Here is a 16,530-nt window from a genome sequence, read left to right as displayed (position 1 = left end):
CTTTCCATCCGGGGGAGTGGGAACTTCACCCGGAGGTTTTTGCCCAGTTAACTCAACTATGGGGCATTCCGGATCCTCGATCTGATGGCGTCACGTCGGAACTCAAAAGTTCCATGTTACGGGTCCAGGGATCCCAAGGCGACACTGGTAGATGCCTTAGCAGCGCCTTGGTCGTTCAATCTAGCTTATGTCTTTCCACCGTTTCCTCTTCTCCCACGGCTAGTAGCCAGGATCAAACAGGAGAAGGCATCGGTAATTCTGATAGCTCCTGCATGGCCACGCAGGACCTGGTATGCAGACCTGGTGAATGTCATCGGTTCCACCATGGAAGCTACCTTTGAAGCAGGACCTTCTAATTCAAGGTCCATTCGTACATCCAAACCTAGTCTCTCTGCAACTTACTGCTTGGAGATTGAACGCTTGATTCTAGCTAAGCGTGGGTTTTCGGATTCAGTTATAGATACCCTGATTCAGGCTAGAAAGCCTGTCACTAGGAAAATTTACCATAAGATATGGCGGAAATATCTTTGTTGGTGCGAATCCAAGGGTTACTCATGGAGTAAGATTAGGATTCCAAGGATTTTAGCTTTTCTCCAAGAAGGATTGGAGAAAGGTTTGTCAGCTAGTTCCTTGAAAGGACAGATATCAGCTCTGTCTGTTTTGTTACACAAACGTCTGGCAGCAATGCCAGATGTTCAGGAGTCTGTGCAGGCTTTAGTCAGAATCAAGCCTGTCTACAGACCTGTGGCTCCTCCATGGAGTCTAAATCTAGTTCTTTCAGTTCTTCAGGGGGTTCCGTTTGAACCTCTACATTCCATAGATATTAAGTTACTATCTTGGAAAGTTTTGTTTTTGGTTGCTATCTCTTCCGCTAGAAGAGTTTCTGAATTGTCTGCTTTGCAGTGTAATTCACCCTACCTGGTGTTTCATACAGATAAGGTCGTTTTACGTACCAAACCTGGTTTTCTTCCAAAAGTGGTTTCCAGTAAGAATATTAACCAGGAAATAGTTGTTCCTTCTCTGTGTCCTAACCCAGCTTCTAACAAGGAACGTCTGTTACACAATCTCGATGTGGTTCGTGCTTTGAAGTTTTACCTAAAAGCAACTAAAGATTTCAGACAAACATCGTCCTTGTTTGTCGTCTATTCTGGTAAGAGGAGAGGTCAAAAGGCGACTGCGACCTCTCTGTCTTTCTGGCTGAAAAGCATCATCCGGTTGGCTTATGAGACTGCTGGAAGGCAGCCTCCTGAACGAATTACAGCTCACTCTACTAGAGCTGTGGCTTCCACTTGGGCTTTCAAGAATGAGGCTTCTGTTGAACAGATCTGTAAGGCAGCGACTTGGTCTTCACTGCATACATTTGCCAAATTTTACAAATTCAATACTTTTGCTTCTTCGGAGGCTATTTTTGGGAGAAAGGTTTTGCAAGCAGTGGTGCCTTCCGTTTAGGTTACCTGACTTGTTCCCTCCCTTCATCCGTGTCCTAAAGCTTTGGTATTGGTTCCCAGAAGTAAGGATGAAGCCGTGGACCGGATACACCAATGTAGGAGAAAACGGAATTTATGTTTACCTGATAAATTTCTTTCTCCTACGGTGTATCCGGTACACGGCCCACCCTGGCATTTTAGTCGGGTTTCAATTTATTTTTTATAAACTAGTCACCACTGCACCCTATGGTTCTCCTTTTTCTCCTAACCGTCGGTCGAATGACTGGGGGGGCGGAGCCTGAGGGGAGCTATATGGACAGCTTTGCTGTGTGCTCTCTTTGCCACTTCCTGTAGGGATTGAGAATATCCCACAAGTAAGGATGAAGCCGTGGACCGGATACACTGTAGGAGAAAGAAATTTATCAGGTAAAAATAAATTCTGTTTTTTTTTCCCAATGACGAGTCCACAGATCATCTAATCGGAATATCACTCCTGCCCAGCAGGAGGCGGCAAAGAGCACCCAGAAAAGCTGTTAAATATCACCTCCCTTCCCTCCAACCCCAGTCATTCTCTTTGCCTACGTTCGAGCAAGGAAGTGGTAAAGTTTGTGTTGGAAAGAAGATTCTTCAAGCAAGATTTTATTTTCGGCAGTGCATTGTTCTGCTTTGTCTTAGGTTGTAGCCGTAGTCCATATCGGTCTCTTCAGTAGAGCAGTGGTGGTGGCTTTCAAGCAATGGGAACATGCCCCTCCCATGTAGTTAAAGCGGCCCTAATACGGAGTCTGAGTAATATTACTTGGTCTTTATCTTTTTCCACAGGTCCATGTGAGGGAGAAGACCTCTCAAACCTAGTGTGCTGCCTGGCAGATCTGAGGTAAGTGCTGACTTTCTTTTTTAAGACACAATGAGTCCACTGATTATCTTAATTACTAATGGGATAATCACCTCCTGGCCAGCAGGAGGAGGCAACGAGCACCACGGTAGAGCTGTTAAATGGCTCCCCCTCCCTTACCTCCCACTCCAGTCATTCTCTTTGCCATCATTTGTGATAGGAAGAGGTAAAGCAAGGTATTAGATTCTTCCATCAAGAGTTTATTATTTTTAAAGTAGTGCAAGATTGTGCTGCTTTGTTCTAGGGTGTAGCCGTATTCCATATCAGTCTCTACAGTAGAGCTTTGGTGGCTTTAGAGCAATGGGAACTGGTGGGACATAATTCTCACTGCGCCTCCCCATAATTTCTTGCTGCCCTTATCCTTCAATCTGAGTTACTCATTGACTCAGCATGTTTTCCTCAGGTCGATGTGAGGGAGAGGACCTCTCAAACCTGAGAGCTGCCAGGCAGAAATCAAGGTAAGTGTTGCCTTAAGTGTTTTTCTTTTTCAAGATACGATGAGTCCACGGATTTCATCCTTGTGGGATATCGCCTCCTGGTCAGCAGGAGGAGGTAAAGAGCACCACAGCAGAGCTGTATAAATAGCTCCTCCCAACTCAGTCATTTTCTTTGCCTGTGTTAGTGATAGGAAGAGGCAAAGTGAGGTGTTATAGATTCTTCAATCAAGAGTTTATTATTTTTTAAGTAGTGCCAGAGTGTGCTACTTTGTCCTAGGGTGTAGCCTAGACCAGATCAGTCTCTTCAGTAAAATGAGAAGCATTTGGTGGCGTTAAAGCAATGGTAACTTGTGGGAAATAATTCTCACTGCACCACCCATACTTGGTTTGCTGCCCTGCTTGTAAAAGTCTGAGGGAAGAGAATATACTCGGTACTTTTCTTTTTTGTTCCACAAGCCAATGTGAGGTGAACAGAGGACCTCGCATGCCAGGTGGGCTGCCCTCCTGCCGGGCAGCATTCTGAGGTAAGTGCTAAATTTTATATTTGATCCAGAAGAAGAAGGTACACATAAAATTTGGCACATTTTACACTTCATTAGGACACTAATATAACATTATTCCTCCGGAGTGAGGATATGTTTTTGGGCAGTGAATGCAGGCACTGGAGGATGAGAATGGCCGTTTCTCCTGTTAAGTGTAGTCAGTCCACGGGTCATCCATTACTTATGGGATTATAACTCCTCCCTAACAGGAAGTGCAAGAGGATCACCCAAGCAGAGCTGCTATATAGCTCCTCCCCTCTACGTCATACCCAGTCATTCTCTTGCACCTAACTAATAGATAGGATGTGTGAGAGGAGTGTGGTTATTAAATTTAGTTTTTATTTCTTCAATCAAAAGTTTGTTGTTTTAAACGGCACCGGAGTGTGTTTTTTCTTCTGTTAAGTGTGATCAGTCCACGGGTCATCATTACTTCTGGGATATTACTCCTCCCCAACAGGAAGTGCAAGAGGATTCACCCAGCAGAGCTGCATATAGCTCCTCCCCTCTACGTCACTCCCAGTCATTCTCTTGCACCCAACGACTAGATAGGATGTGTGAGAGGACTATGGTGATTATACTTAGTTTTTATCTTCAATCAAGAGTTTGTTATTTTAAAATAGCACCGGAGTGTGTTATTATCTCTCTGGCAGAGTTTGAAGAAGAATCTACCAGAGTTTTTGTTATGATTTTAGCCGGAGTAGTTAAGATCATATTGCTGTTTCTCGGCCATCTGAGGAGAGGTAAACTTCAGATCAGGGGACAGCGGGCAGATGAATCTGCATAGAGGTATGTAGCAGTTTTTATTTTCTGATAATGGAATTGATGAGAAAATCCTGCCATACCGATATAATGTCATGTATGTATACTTTACACTTCAGTATTCTGGGGAATGGTACTTCTCTAGAATTACACTGTAAGAAATACATAAAGCTGTTTAATAACTAGAGATTATGTTTAACGTTTTTGCTGGAATGTAAAATAGTTTTCATTTACTGAGGTACTGAGTGAATAAATGTTTGGGCACTTTTTTTCCACTTGGCAGTTGCTTAATCTGTTTTCTGACAGTTTCTGTTCTCCCTCACTGCTGTGTGTGAGGGGGAGGGGCCGTTTTTTTGGCGCTTTTACTACGCATCAAATATTTCAGTCAGCAACTCATTGTATTCCCTGCATGATCCGGTTCATCTCTACAGAGCTCAGGGGTCTTCAAAACTTATTTTGAGGGAGGTAATTTCTCTCAGCAGAGCTGTGAGAATTGTAGTTTGACTGAGATAAAAAACGTTTATTCTGTAATTTGTTTCCTGCTTTCAGAATTTGTTATCTTTGCTAATGGGATTAAACCTTTGCTAAAGTTGTGTTGTTTACAAGGATTGAGGCTATAACTGTTTCAATTTATTAATTTTCAACTGTCATAGATCTTCTGTGCTTCTTAAAGGCACAGTACGTTTTAATATTATTCTAATTGAATTGTATTTCCAAGTTGCAAGTTATTTGCTAGTGTGTTAAACATGTCTGATTCAGAGGATGATACCTGTGTCATTTGTTGCAATGCCAAAGTGGAGCCCAATAGAAATTTATGTACTAACTGTATTGATGCTACTTTAAATAAAAAGTCAATCTGTACAAATTGAACAAATTTCACCAAACAACGAGGGGAGAGTTATGCCGACTAACTCGCCTCACGTGTCAGTACCTACATCTCCCGCTCAGAGGGAGGTGCGTGATATTGTAGCGCCGAGTACATCTGGGCGGCCATTACAAATCACATTACAGGATATGGCTACTGTTATGACTGAGGTTTTGGCTAAATTACCAGAACTAAGAGCTAAGCGTGATCACTCTGGGGTGAGAACAGAGTGCGCTGATAATATTAGGGCCATGTCAGACACTGCGTCACAGGTGGCAGAACATGAGGACGGAGAACTTCATTCTGTGGGTGACGGTTCTGATCCAAACAGACTGGATTCAGATATTTCAAATTTTAAATTTAAACTGGAAAACCTCCGTGTATTACTAGGGGAGGTGTTAGCGGCTCTGAATGATTGTAACACAGTTGCAATACCAGAGAAAATGTGTAGGTTGGATAAATATTTTGCGGTACCGACGAGTACTGAGGTTTTTCCTATACCTAAGAGACTTACTGAAATTGTTACTAAGGAGTGGGATAGACCCGGTGTGCCGTTCTCACCCCCTCCGATATTTAGAAAAATGTTTCCAATAGACGCCACCACAAGGGACTTATGGCAAACGGTCCCTAAGGTGGAGGGAGCAGTTTCTACCTTAGCTAAGCGTACCACTATCCCGGTGGAGGATAGCTGTGCTTTTTCAGATCCAATGGATAAAAAGTTAGAGGGTTACCTTAAGAAAATGTTTGTTCAACAAGGTTTTATATTGCAACCCCTTGCATGCATTGCGCCGATCACGGCTGCAGCGGCATTCTGGATTGAGTCTCTGGAAGAGAACATTGGTTCAGCTACTCTGGACGACATTACGGACAGGCTTAGAGTCCTTAAACTAGCTAATTCATTCATTTCGGAGGCCGTAGTACATCTTACTAAACTTACGGCGAAGAATTCAGGATTCGCCATTCAGGCACGCAGGGCGCTGTGGCTAAAATCCTGGTCAGCTGATGTTACTTCTAAGTCTAAATTGCTTAATATACCTTTCAAAGGGCAGACCTTATTCGGGCCCGGGTTGAAAGAGATTATCGCTGACATTACAGGAGGTAAAGGCCATGCCCTGCCTCAGGACAAAGCCAAAGTTAAGGCTAGACAGTCTAATTTTCGTTCCTTTCGTAATTTCAAAGCAGGAGCAGCATCAACTTCCTCTGCACCAAAACAGGAAGGAGCTGTTGCTCGCTACAGACAAGGCTGGAAACCTAACCAGTCCTGGAACAAGGGCAAGCAGGCCAGGAAACCTGCTGCTGCCCCTAAAACAGCATGAATTGAGGGCCCCCGATCCGGGATCGGATCTAGTGGGGGGCAGACTTTCTCTCTTCGCCCAGGCTTGGGCAAGAGATGTCCAGGATCCCTGGGCGCTAGAGATAATATCTCAGGGATACCTTCTGGACTTCAAATACTCTCCTCCAAGAGAGAGATTTCATCTGTCAAGATTGTCAACAATCCAGACAAAGAAAGAGGCGTTTCTACGCTGCGTACAAGAGCTCTTGTTAATGGGAGTAAACCATCCAGTTCCACGATCGGAACAGGGACAAGGGGTTTTACTCAAATCTGTTTGTGGTTCCCAAAAAAGAGGGAACTTTCAGACCAATCCTGGACTTAAAGATCCTAAACAAATTCCTAAGAGTTCCATCGTTCAAGATGGAGACTATTCGGACAATTTTACCTATGATCCAAGAGGGTCAGTACATGACCACTGTAGATTTAAAAGATGCTTACCTTCACATACCGATTCACAAAGATCATTATCGGTACCTAAGGTTTGCCTTCCTAGACAGGCATTACCAGTTTGTGGCTCTTCCATTCGGATTGGCTACAGCTCCAAGAATCTTCACAAAGGTTCTGGGTGCTCTTCTGGCGGTACTAAGACCGCGGGGAATCTCGGTAGCTCCATACCTAGACGACATTCTGATACAAGCTTCAAGCTTTCAAACTGCCAAGTCTCATACAGAGTTAGTGCTGGCATTTCTAAGGTCACATGGATGGAAGGTGAACGAAAAGAAAGGTTCACTCGTTCCACTCACAAGAGTTCCCTTCCTGGGGACTCTTATAGATTCTGTAGAAATGAAGATTTACCTGACAGAGGACAGGCTAACAAGACTTCAAAGTGCTTGCCGCACCCTACATTACATTCAACACCCGTCAGTGGCTCAATGCATGGAGGTAATCGGCTTAATGGTAGCGGCAATGGACATAGTACCCTTTGCACGCTTACACCTCAGACCACTGCAACTGTGCATGCTAAGTCAGTGGAATGGGGATTACTCAGACTTATCCCCTTCTCTGAATCTGGATCAAGAGACCAGAAATTCTCTTCTATGGTGGCTTTCTCGGCCACATCTGTCCAGGGGGATGCCATTCAGCAGACCAGACTGGACAATTGTAACAACAGACGCCAGCCTTCTAGGTTGGGGTGCCGTCTGGAATTCTCTGAAGGCTCAGGGACAATGGAGTCAGGAGGAGAGTCTCCTGCCAATAAACATTCTGGAATTGAGAGCAGTTCTCAATGCCCTCCTGGCTTGGCCCCAGTTGACAACTCGGGGGTTCATCAGGTTTCAGTCGGACAACATCACGACTGTAGCTTACATCAACCATCAGGGAGGGACAAGAAGCTCCCTAGCTATGATGGAAGTATCAAAGATAATTCTCTGGGCAGAGTCTCACTCTTGCCACCTGTCAGCAATCCACATCCCGGGAGTGGAGAACTGGGAGGCGGATTTCTTAAGTCGTCAGACTTTTCATCCGGGGGAGTGGGAACTTCATCCGGAGGTCTTTGCCCAAATACTGCGACGTTGGGGCAAACCAGAGATAGATCTCATGGCGTCTCGACAGAACGCCAAGCTTCCTCGTTACGGGTCCAGATCCAGGGATCCAGGAACAGTCCTGATAGATGCTCTGACAGCACCTTGGGACTTCAGGATGGCTTACGTGTTTCCACCCTTCCCGTTGCTTCCTTGATTGATTGCCAGAATCAAACAAGAGAGAGCATCAGTGATTCTAATAGCACCTGCGTGGCCACGCAGGACTTGGTATGCAGACCTGGTGGACATGTCATCCTGTCCACCTTGGTCTCTACCTCTGAAACAGGACCTTCTGATACAGGGTCCCTTCAAACATCAAAATCTAACTTCTCTGAAGCTGACTGCTTGGAAATTGAACGTTTGATTTTATCAAGACGTGGGTTTTCTGAGTCAGTTATTGATACCTTAATACAGGCTAGGAAACCTGTTACCAGAAAGATTTACCATAAGATATGGCGTAAATACCTATATTGGTGTGAATCCAAAGGTTACTCTTGGAGTAAGGTTAGGATTCCTAGGATATTGTCTTTTCTACAAGAAGGTTTAGAAAAGGGTTTATCTGCTAGTTCATTAAAGGGACAGATCTCAGCTCTGTCCATTCTGTTACACAAACGTCTGTCAGAAGTTCCTGACGTCCAGGCTTTTTGTCAGGCTTTGGCCAGGATTAAGCCTGTGTTTAAAACTGTTGCTCCACCATGGAGTTTAAACCTTGTTCTTAATGTTTTACAGGGCGTTCCGTTTGAACCCCTTCATTCCATTGATATAAAGTTGTTATCTTGGAAAGTTCTATTTTTAATGGCTATTTCCTCGGCTCGAAGAGTCTCTGAATTATCAGCCTTACATTGTGATTCTCCTTATTTGATTTTTCATTCGGATAAGGTAGTCCTGCGTACTAAACCTGGGTTCTTACCTAAGGTAGTTACTAACAGGAATATCAATCAAGAGATTGTTGTTCCTTCTTTATGCCCAAATCCTTCTTCAAAGAAGGAACGTCTACTGCACAACCTGGATGTAGTCCGTGCTCTAAAATTTTACTTACAGGCAACTAAGGAATTTCGACAAACGTCTTCTCTGTTTGTCATTTACTCTGGGCAGAGGAGAGGTCAAAAAGCTTCTACGACCTCTCTTTCTTTTTGGCTTCGTAGCATAATTCGTTTAGCTTATGAGACTGCTGGACAGCAGCCTCCTGAAAGAATTACAGCTCATTCTACTAGAGCTGTGGCTTCCACTTGGGCCTTCAAGAATGAGGCCTCTGTTGAACAGATTTGCAAGGCTGCAACTTGGTCTTCGCTTCATACTTTTTCCAAATTTTACAAATTTGACACTTTTGCTTCATCGGAGGCTATTTTTGGGAGAAAGGTTCTTCAGGCAGTGGTTCCTTCTGTATAAAGAGCCTGCCTATCCCTCCCGTCATCCGTGTACTTTTGCTTTGGTATTGGTATCCCAGAAGTAATGATGACCCGTGGACTGATCACACTTAACAGAAGAAAACATAATTTATGCTTACCTGATAAATTCCTTTCTTCTGTAGTGTGATCAGTCCACGGCCCGCCCTGTTTTTAAGGCAGGTAAATATTTTTTAATTTATACTCCAGTCACCACTTCACCCTTGGCTTTTCCTTTCTCGTTGGTCCTTGGTCGAATGACTGGGAGTGACGTAGAGGGGAGGAGCTATATGCAGCTCTGCTGGGTGAATCCTCTTGCACTTCCTGTTGGGGAGGAGTAATATCCCAGAAGTAATGATGACCCGTGGACTGATCACACTACAGAAGAAAGGAATTTATCAGGTAAGCATAAATTATGTTTTCTCAGGCAGTTTTAGAAGAAGAATCTACCTGAGTTTGTATATGATCTTAGCGGACGTAACTAAGATCCATTTGCTGTTCTCGGCCATTCTAAGGAGTGAGGTAACTTCAGAACAGGGGACAGCGGGCAGGGTTCACCTGCAAAGAGGTATGTTGCAGTATATTATTTTCTAAGGAATGGAATTGACTGAGAAAATACTGCTAATACCGATATAATGTAAGTACAGCCTTAAATGCAGTAGTAGCAACTGGTATCAGGCTGTTATGTATGTATGTTGGCACTGAGGTATTTCTGGGGAATGGCACTTCACTAAGAAAATACTTTATACATATAACTTATAGCCTTTCTGCAGTGAGAGCGACTAGCAACAGGCTTTTAATATCATTTCATATATTCATACTAAAACGTTTACTGGCAGGTTAATCGTTTTTTTCTCTGAGGTACTTGGTGAAAAATTTTATGGGCATTATTTTCCACTTGGCTTTCGTTTATTTTGAATAAAATCAATTTACTGAGCTTCCCCACTGTTGTATTATGAGTGGGAGGGGCCTATTTTGGCGCTTTTACTACGCATCAAAAATTCAGTCACAGCCTTCCTTATTCTCTCTGCATGATCCAGGACGTCTCTACAGAGCTCAGGGGTCTCCAAAGCTAGTTTGAGGGAGGTAATCACTCACAGCAGACCTGTGAGACTGTGCTTTGACTGTGATAAAAACGTTATATATTTTATTATCCGTTTTTTGGTATTAAGGGGTTAATAATCCATTTGCTAATGGGTGCAATCCTTTGCTAAATTAATGCATTTACTGTGAAAATTTGGTTTCTATAACTAATCCGGTTCAGGCTTTTTGTCAGGCTTTGGCCAGGATTAAGCCTGTGTTTAAAACGGTTGCTCCGCCATGGAGTTTAAACTTAGTTCTTAACGTTTTACAGGGTGTTCCGTTTGAACCCCTTCATTCCATTGATATCAAACTGTTATCTTGGAAAGTTCTGTTTTTAATGGCTATTTCCTCGGCTCGAAGAGTCTCTGAGTTATCTGCCTTACATTGTGATTCTCCTTATCTGATTTTCCATTCAGACAAGGTAGTCCTGCGTACTAAACCTGGGTTTTTACCTAAGGTAGTTACCAACAGGAATATCAATCAAGAGATTGTTGTTCCATCATTGTGCCCCAACCCTTCTTCAAAGAAGGAACGTCTTCTGCACAATCTGGACGTTGTCCGTGCCCTGAAATTTTATTTACAGGCAACTAAAGATTTTCGACAAACTTCTTCCCTGTTTGTCGTTTATTCTGGACAGAGGAGAGGTCAAAGAGCTTCTGCTACCTCTCTCTCTTTTTGGCTTCGTAGCTGTCATGTTACAGTTGTGGACTCTTACCCTTTTTCAAGCAAACTCTTTCACACCTGTAATTGGATCATCGCTTTTGCTATAAAGCTCACCTTGCAACTCTCATCATTGCTTGTTATTCTGTCTCCAATCAAGCTCTGTATCAAGCCCCTCCTCTGGGTGAATTACCGGTCTCAATCGTTTGCTATTCTGACTGACTCCTCATCCTTTGCTCTAACAACTTGCAACTTCCGGCTTCATTGCGGTGACGTCACACGCCGACTTGTCCTCACGGCTGCAGCTGCTACTGCCGCGCTCTCCCTACTCAAACTTATTTTCGTGCAGGTTTGATTTCCATTTGACTCTTAATGTTCATAAGCCTTATCTCTGACATTGAATATCATTGTTTGCAAATTTGTGAATATCGTTACTCCATATTTATACCATCTTATTATGTTTACCGGAGTCTCCTTGAACATATGATATTATCCTTACTTAGTAGTTCAGCTACCTCATCTCCATCTTTGATTCAGTATTATCTTTTGAAAGTTATTATTGCAAGTTGCTATATTTTTGTCCTTACTTATTTTTTCCTTGCCATATATATATATGTCTAACATTTACCCTCATATGAGAAATTGGCAGGAATATCCATCTGTATATGAGGTAATATACAGATGCATTTCAGATGCCATAGAATAAAATTGTATAATCTTCTGCGAAGTATAAAGTACTTATATGTTCAGTCTCCGCCAATCTGCAGGAGTTATTACAAACATACATATTGTTTTGCTAGGAATGAGATCTGCAACTGTGATCCTCATAATCATTAAGTTAACTATCTTTCACAGGGCGTTTATGATAGAAATAACAAGCCTCAACATGGATCCAGCAGACCTTGTTAAACATGTTCAGGTTCTCACAGATAGAGTAGAGACACTCACACAAGGTTATAATAGTTTACACCAGGAAAATACAAATTTAAAATTGTATATAAATGAAAAATTACAATCAATGAGCTCCTCAAACTTAGCATCAGATCCACAACCCAGTCCACCAGAGAAATTCTCTGGAGATAGAAGGCAATACAGAGAATTTAAAAATGCTTGCCTTTTGTACTATGCACTAAAACCAAGATCATATCCTAATGATCACTCTAAGGTGTTAACTACAATTTCTTATCTGAGAGGAGAGCCCCGTAGCTGGGCTAACACATTTTTTGAGACTGATGACCCTATCCTGTACTCTTTAGAAAATTTCTTTAAAGCTATGAGTCAATTATATGACGACCCAAATAAACAACTCACAGCAGAAAACACTATGAGGTCATTGAGACAAAATAAACGACAGGTGGAAGAATATATTACAGACTTTAAAAAATGGTCAAAGGATACACTCTGGAATGACCTGTCACTCAGAAATCAATTCCGGTTAGGGTTGTCTGATGCGTTAAAAGATGAACTGGCGAGAGTTCAGCTACCTGAATCTCTTGAAGATTTAATTAACCTCTGTATAGTTCTTGACAGAAGAATTAGAGAAAGGAGAGTAGAGAGGTATCAGTCAGATCACTCAATAAGAAAAACATACACTCCAAACTACTCAGAACATAGCATTAAAGTTACTAATAAAGACCCACCTGAGCCAATGGACCTAGGATTTATTAGAGGACCCTTGAACCAACAAGAGAAACAAAGAAGACGCAGCAACAACCTGTGTATGTACTGTGGAGCGCCAGATCACACAGTTAAAGACTGCTCCCAATTGCGCACAAGGAAGGGTAAGCAAATAACTACTGCTAACTGTTTATCAACATATAGTAAACTATCAACTCACTGTCTACTATCTATTCTCTTACAGTGGGACCAACATCAACTACAAACCCAGGCTATCCTTGATTCTGGGGCTAGTTTGAATTATATTGATGCTGATTTTGTTAACCAAAATAAAATTCCATTAATTAAAAAAGCAAACCCCACTGTGTTACGTTTTATTGATGGAAAATCTATTTCCTCAGGTCCTATACAATACCAAACTATTCCGCTAAGAGTTATTTCCAAACAGAACCACACAGAATATATAACATTTGATGTTATACCTTCACCTCTTTATCCTGTAATACTTGGTATTACCTGGTTATCCTTACATGACCCTAATATTATTTGGTCAAACTCTACAACTGAGTTCACTTCAGATTATTGTAAAAAGACTTGTTTTCACTCTCATGTTCTCTTAACTGACACATCCTTAATACCCCCACAATATCAGACATTCTCTGATGTTTTTGACAAAAAGGAGGCAGAAAATTTGCCTCCTCATAGAAAATACGATTGTCCAATTGATTTACTACCTGGAGTGGACATTCCATACGGGCATATATTCCCTTTATCAGATTCAGAATTAGAATTCCTGAAAACATATTTGGAGGACAACTTAAAAAAAGGGTTTATTAAACCTTCTACTTCACCTGCAGGAGCAGGAATTTTCTTCGTTCGGAATAAAGATCATAGCTTAAGACCTATTGTTGATTATCGCGAACTTAACAAGCGCACTGTTAAAAACCGATACCCTTTACCTCTAATTCCTGACCTGATTGAAAGGTTACAAGGTGCAAAATTCTTCACAAAACTGGACTTGAGGGGTGCTTACAATTTAGTTCGAATCAAATCAGGGCATGAATGGCTGACTGCCTTCCGTACCCGATATGGGCTATACGAATATACGGTCATGCCCTTCGGGCTATGTAACGCCCCAGCGACTTTCCAGTTTCTGATTAATGACATTTTTAAAGATCTACTCGATATGTTTATAGTGATTTATTTGGATGACATTCTCATCTACTCAAAGTCTTTCGATGAACATATTCAACATGTGAAAGTGGTACTCACTAGGTTACGTGAAAACCACCTCTACGTAAAACTTGAAAAATGTGAATTTCACACTAACAAGATAACCTTCTTAGGTTATACTATTAGTTCTGAAGGAATAAACATGGAAGAGGATAAGATCTCAGCGATCTTACGTTGGCCGAGACCCACTAACAAGAAACAAGTCCAAAGATTCATGGGCTTTGCTAATTTTTATCGGAAATTTATACGGAACTTCGCACATATAACAAAACCTTTAACTAATCTTACAAAGAAGAACACACCCTTTCAGTGGGGAATTGAAGCACAAACAGTCTTCGATAATTTAAAGAAATCTTTCACCAGTGCACCTATTTTGCACTTTCCAAACCCAAAACTTCAATACATTCTTGAGGTAGATGCCTCCAATGTAGCAATTGGAGCTATTCTCTCACAAAGAGAGAGTTTGGAAAAGCCATTACATCCAGTAGCTTATTACTCACGAACCTTAACATCGGCTGAAGAAAACTATCCAATAGGAGAAAAGGAACTTCTCGCTATTAAAAGTTCTATGGAACACTGGAGACATCTTCTTGAGGCCACTTTAAACCCTATACTGATTTACACAGATCATAGGAACCTCCAGTACCTTAAAACTAACAGGACTTTAACATCCAGACAGGTACGATGGAATCTCTTCTTTAACAGGTTTAACTTCCTCATAACATACAGACCAGCTTCTAAAAATCGTAAGGCAGATGCTCTCTCCCGACAATTCGACATTTCTCATGATTCTAACAAAGAGGGAACAATTATCTCTTTAGACCATTTCCTAGGTCTTACTCTTGATCAAAAACAACTATTTTCTGATAAACAGTCAACTGATACCAATATACCAAAAACAGAACTTCAACTTCAAGATGATGGGTTGTATTACCATGATCATCAAATATATGTACCGGAATCTCTCCGTAAAATGGTGCTTCAGACTTTACATGATTCAGCTCTTTCTGGACATCCAGGTATCACTAAAACACAAGAACTTGTTAAAAGATTCTTCTGGTGGCCATCAGTAGCACAAGATGTGGCTGAATATGTTCAGTCATGTAAGATTTGTGTAATCTCCAAAAAAGGGAAGAAAGCACCATTTGGACAGCTTTTACCTTTGCCAACTCCAGATCGGCCATGGCAGGATATCGCCATAGATTTTATAGTGGACTTACCTCCAGCTAACAAATTTAACACCATAGCTGTTATAGTTGATTTGTTTAGTAAAATGGTTCATTTTGTACCATACCATAAGCTACCAACCGCTTATGAAACAGCCACTATAGTTTACAACAACATCTTCAAATTGCACGGATTACCTAACTCAATTACCTCGGATCGTGGTACACAATTTACCAGTAAATTCTGGCAAGAACTTTGTACAAAACTTGGAATCACAAGAAGGTTGTCTAGTGCTTACCATCCTCAAAGTAACGGACAGACAGAAAAAACCAATCAGTGGGTAGAACAGTACCTAAGATGTTTTACCACTGCTCAACAGGATAATTGGTCTGATCTTCTGATACATGCTGAATTTGCCTTCAATAATACTTACCACAATTCAATAAAGAATACACCATTTTATGTAAATTATGGCTTCCACCCAAATTATCACTGGGATAACAGTATTCAAAGTAAATGCCCAATGGTTAATCAAATGATTAACACCATTGCCGAAACTTTCACTTCAATTAAGGATAACATTTCGTTAGCTAAGAAGAAACAAAAGTTCTACTATGATACACGTAGATCTATCTCTCCAAATTACGCTGTAGGTGATTTTGTTTGGCTTTCGACCCGTAATCTCAAACTCCACTATCCTTCTAAAAAACTTTCATCAGTTTTCATAGGACCATTCCCAATTACCAGAGTTATAAACCAAAATGCAGTAACTCTAAAATTACCAACTAATATGAGAATACATCCAACCTTCCATGTATCTCTGTTAAAACCATATAAAAAGCTCAGAGACCACAATCCTATCATACCCAGTATTCCTCAACTCTTAGTTCCTTCAAGTGAATATGAGGTTCAAAAGATACTTGATTCAAGAAAAGTTGGTGGAGAACTCCAATATCTGATACATTGGAAAGACTATCCTGATGAGGATGACTCTTGGGAGCCTGCTACACAAGTTTCTGCACCTCGTTTGGTTGCTTTATTCCATAGAAGACATCCTGACCGACCCACGCCTGATCTCCGGAGGTGATCTTTAGAGGGGGTGTCCTGTCATGTTACAGTTGTGGACTCTTACCCTTTTTCAAGCAAACTCTTTCACACCTGTAATTGGATCATCGCTTTTGCTATAAAGCTCACCTTGCAACTCTCATCATTGCTTGTTATTCTGTCTCCAATCAAGCTCTGTATCAAGCCCCTCCTCTGGGTGAATTACCGGTCTCAATCGTTTGCTATTCTGACTGACTCCTCATCCTTTGCTCTAACAACTTGCAACTTCCGGCTTCATTGCGGTGACGTCACACGCCGACTTGTCCTCACGGCTGCAGCTGCTACTGCCGCGCTCTCCCTACTCAAACTTATTTTCGTGCAGGTTTGATTTCCATTTGACTCTTAATGTTCATAAGCCTTATCTCTGACATTGAATATCATTGTTTGCAAATTTGTGAATATCGTTACTCCATATTTATACCATCTTATTATGTTTACCGGAGTCTCCTTGAACATATGATATTATCCTTACTTAGTTCAGCTACCTCATCTCCATCTTTGATTCA

Source organism: Bombina bombina, chromosome 10 (genome assembly GCF_027579735.1).
Source record: "Bombina bombina isolate aBomBom1 chromosome 10, aBomBom1.pri, whole genome shotgun sequence".
Lineage (NCBI taxonomy): Eukaryota > Metazoa > Chordata > Amphibia > Anura > Bombinatoridae > Bombina > Bombina bombina.
The sequence above is the reverse complement of the archived record's forward strand: the minus strand, read 5'-3'. Positions refer to the sequence as shown.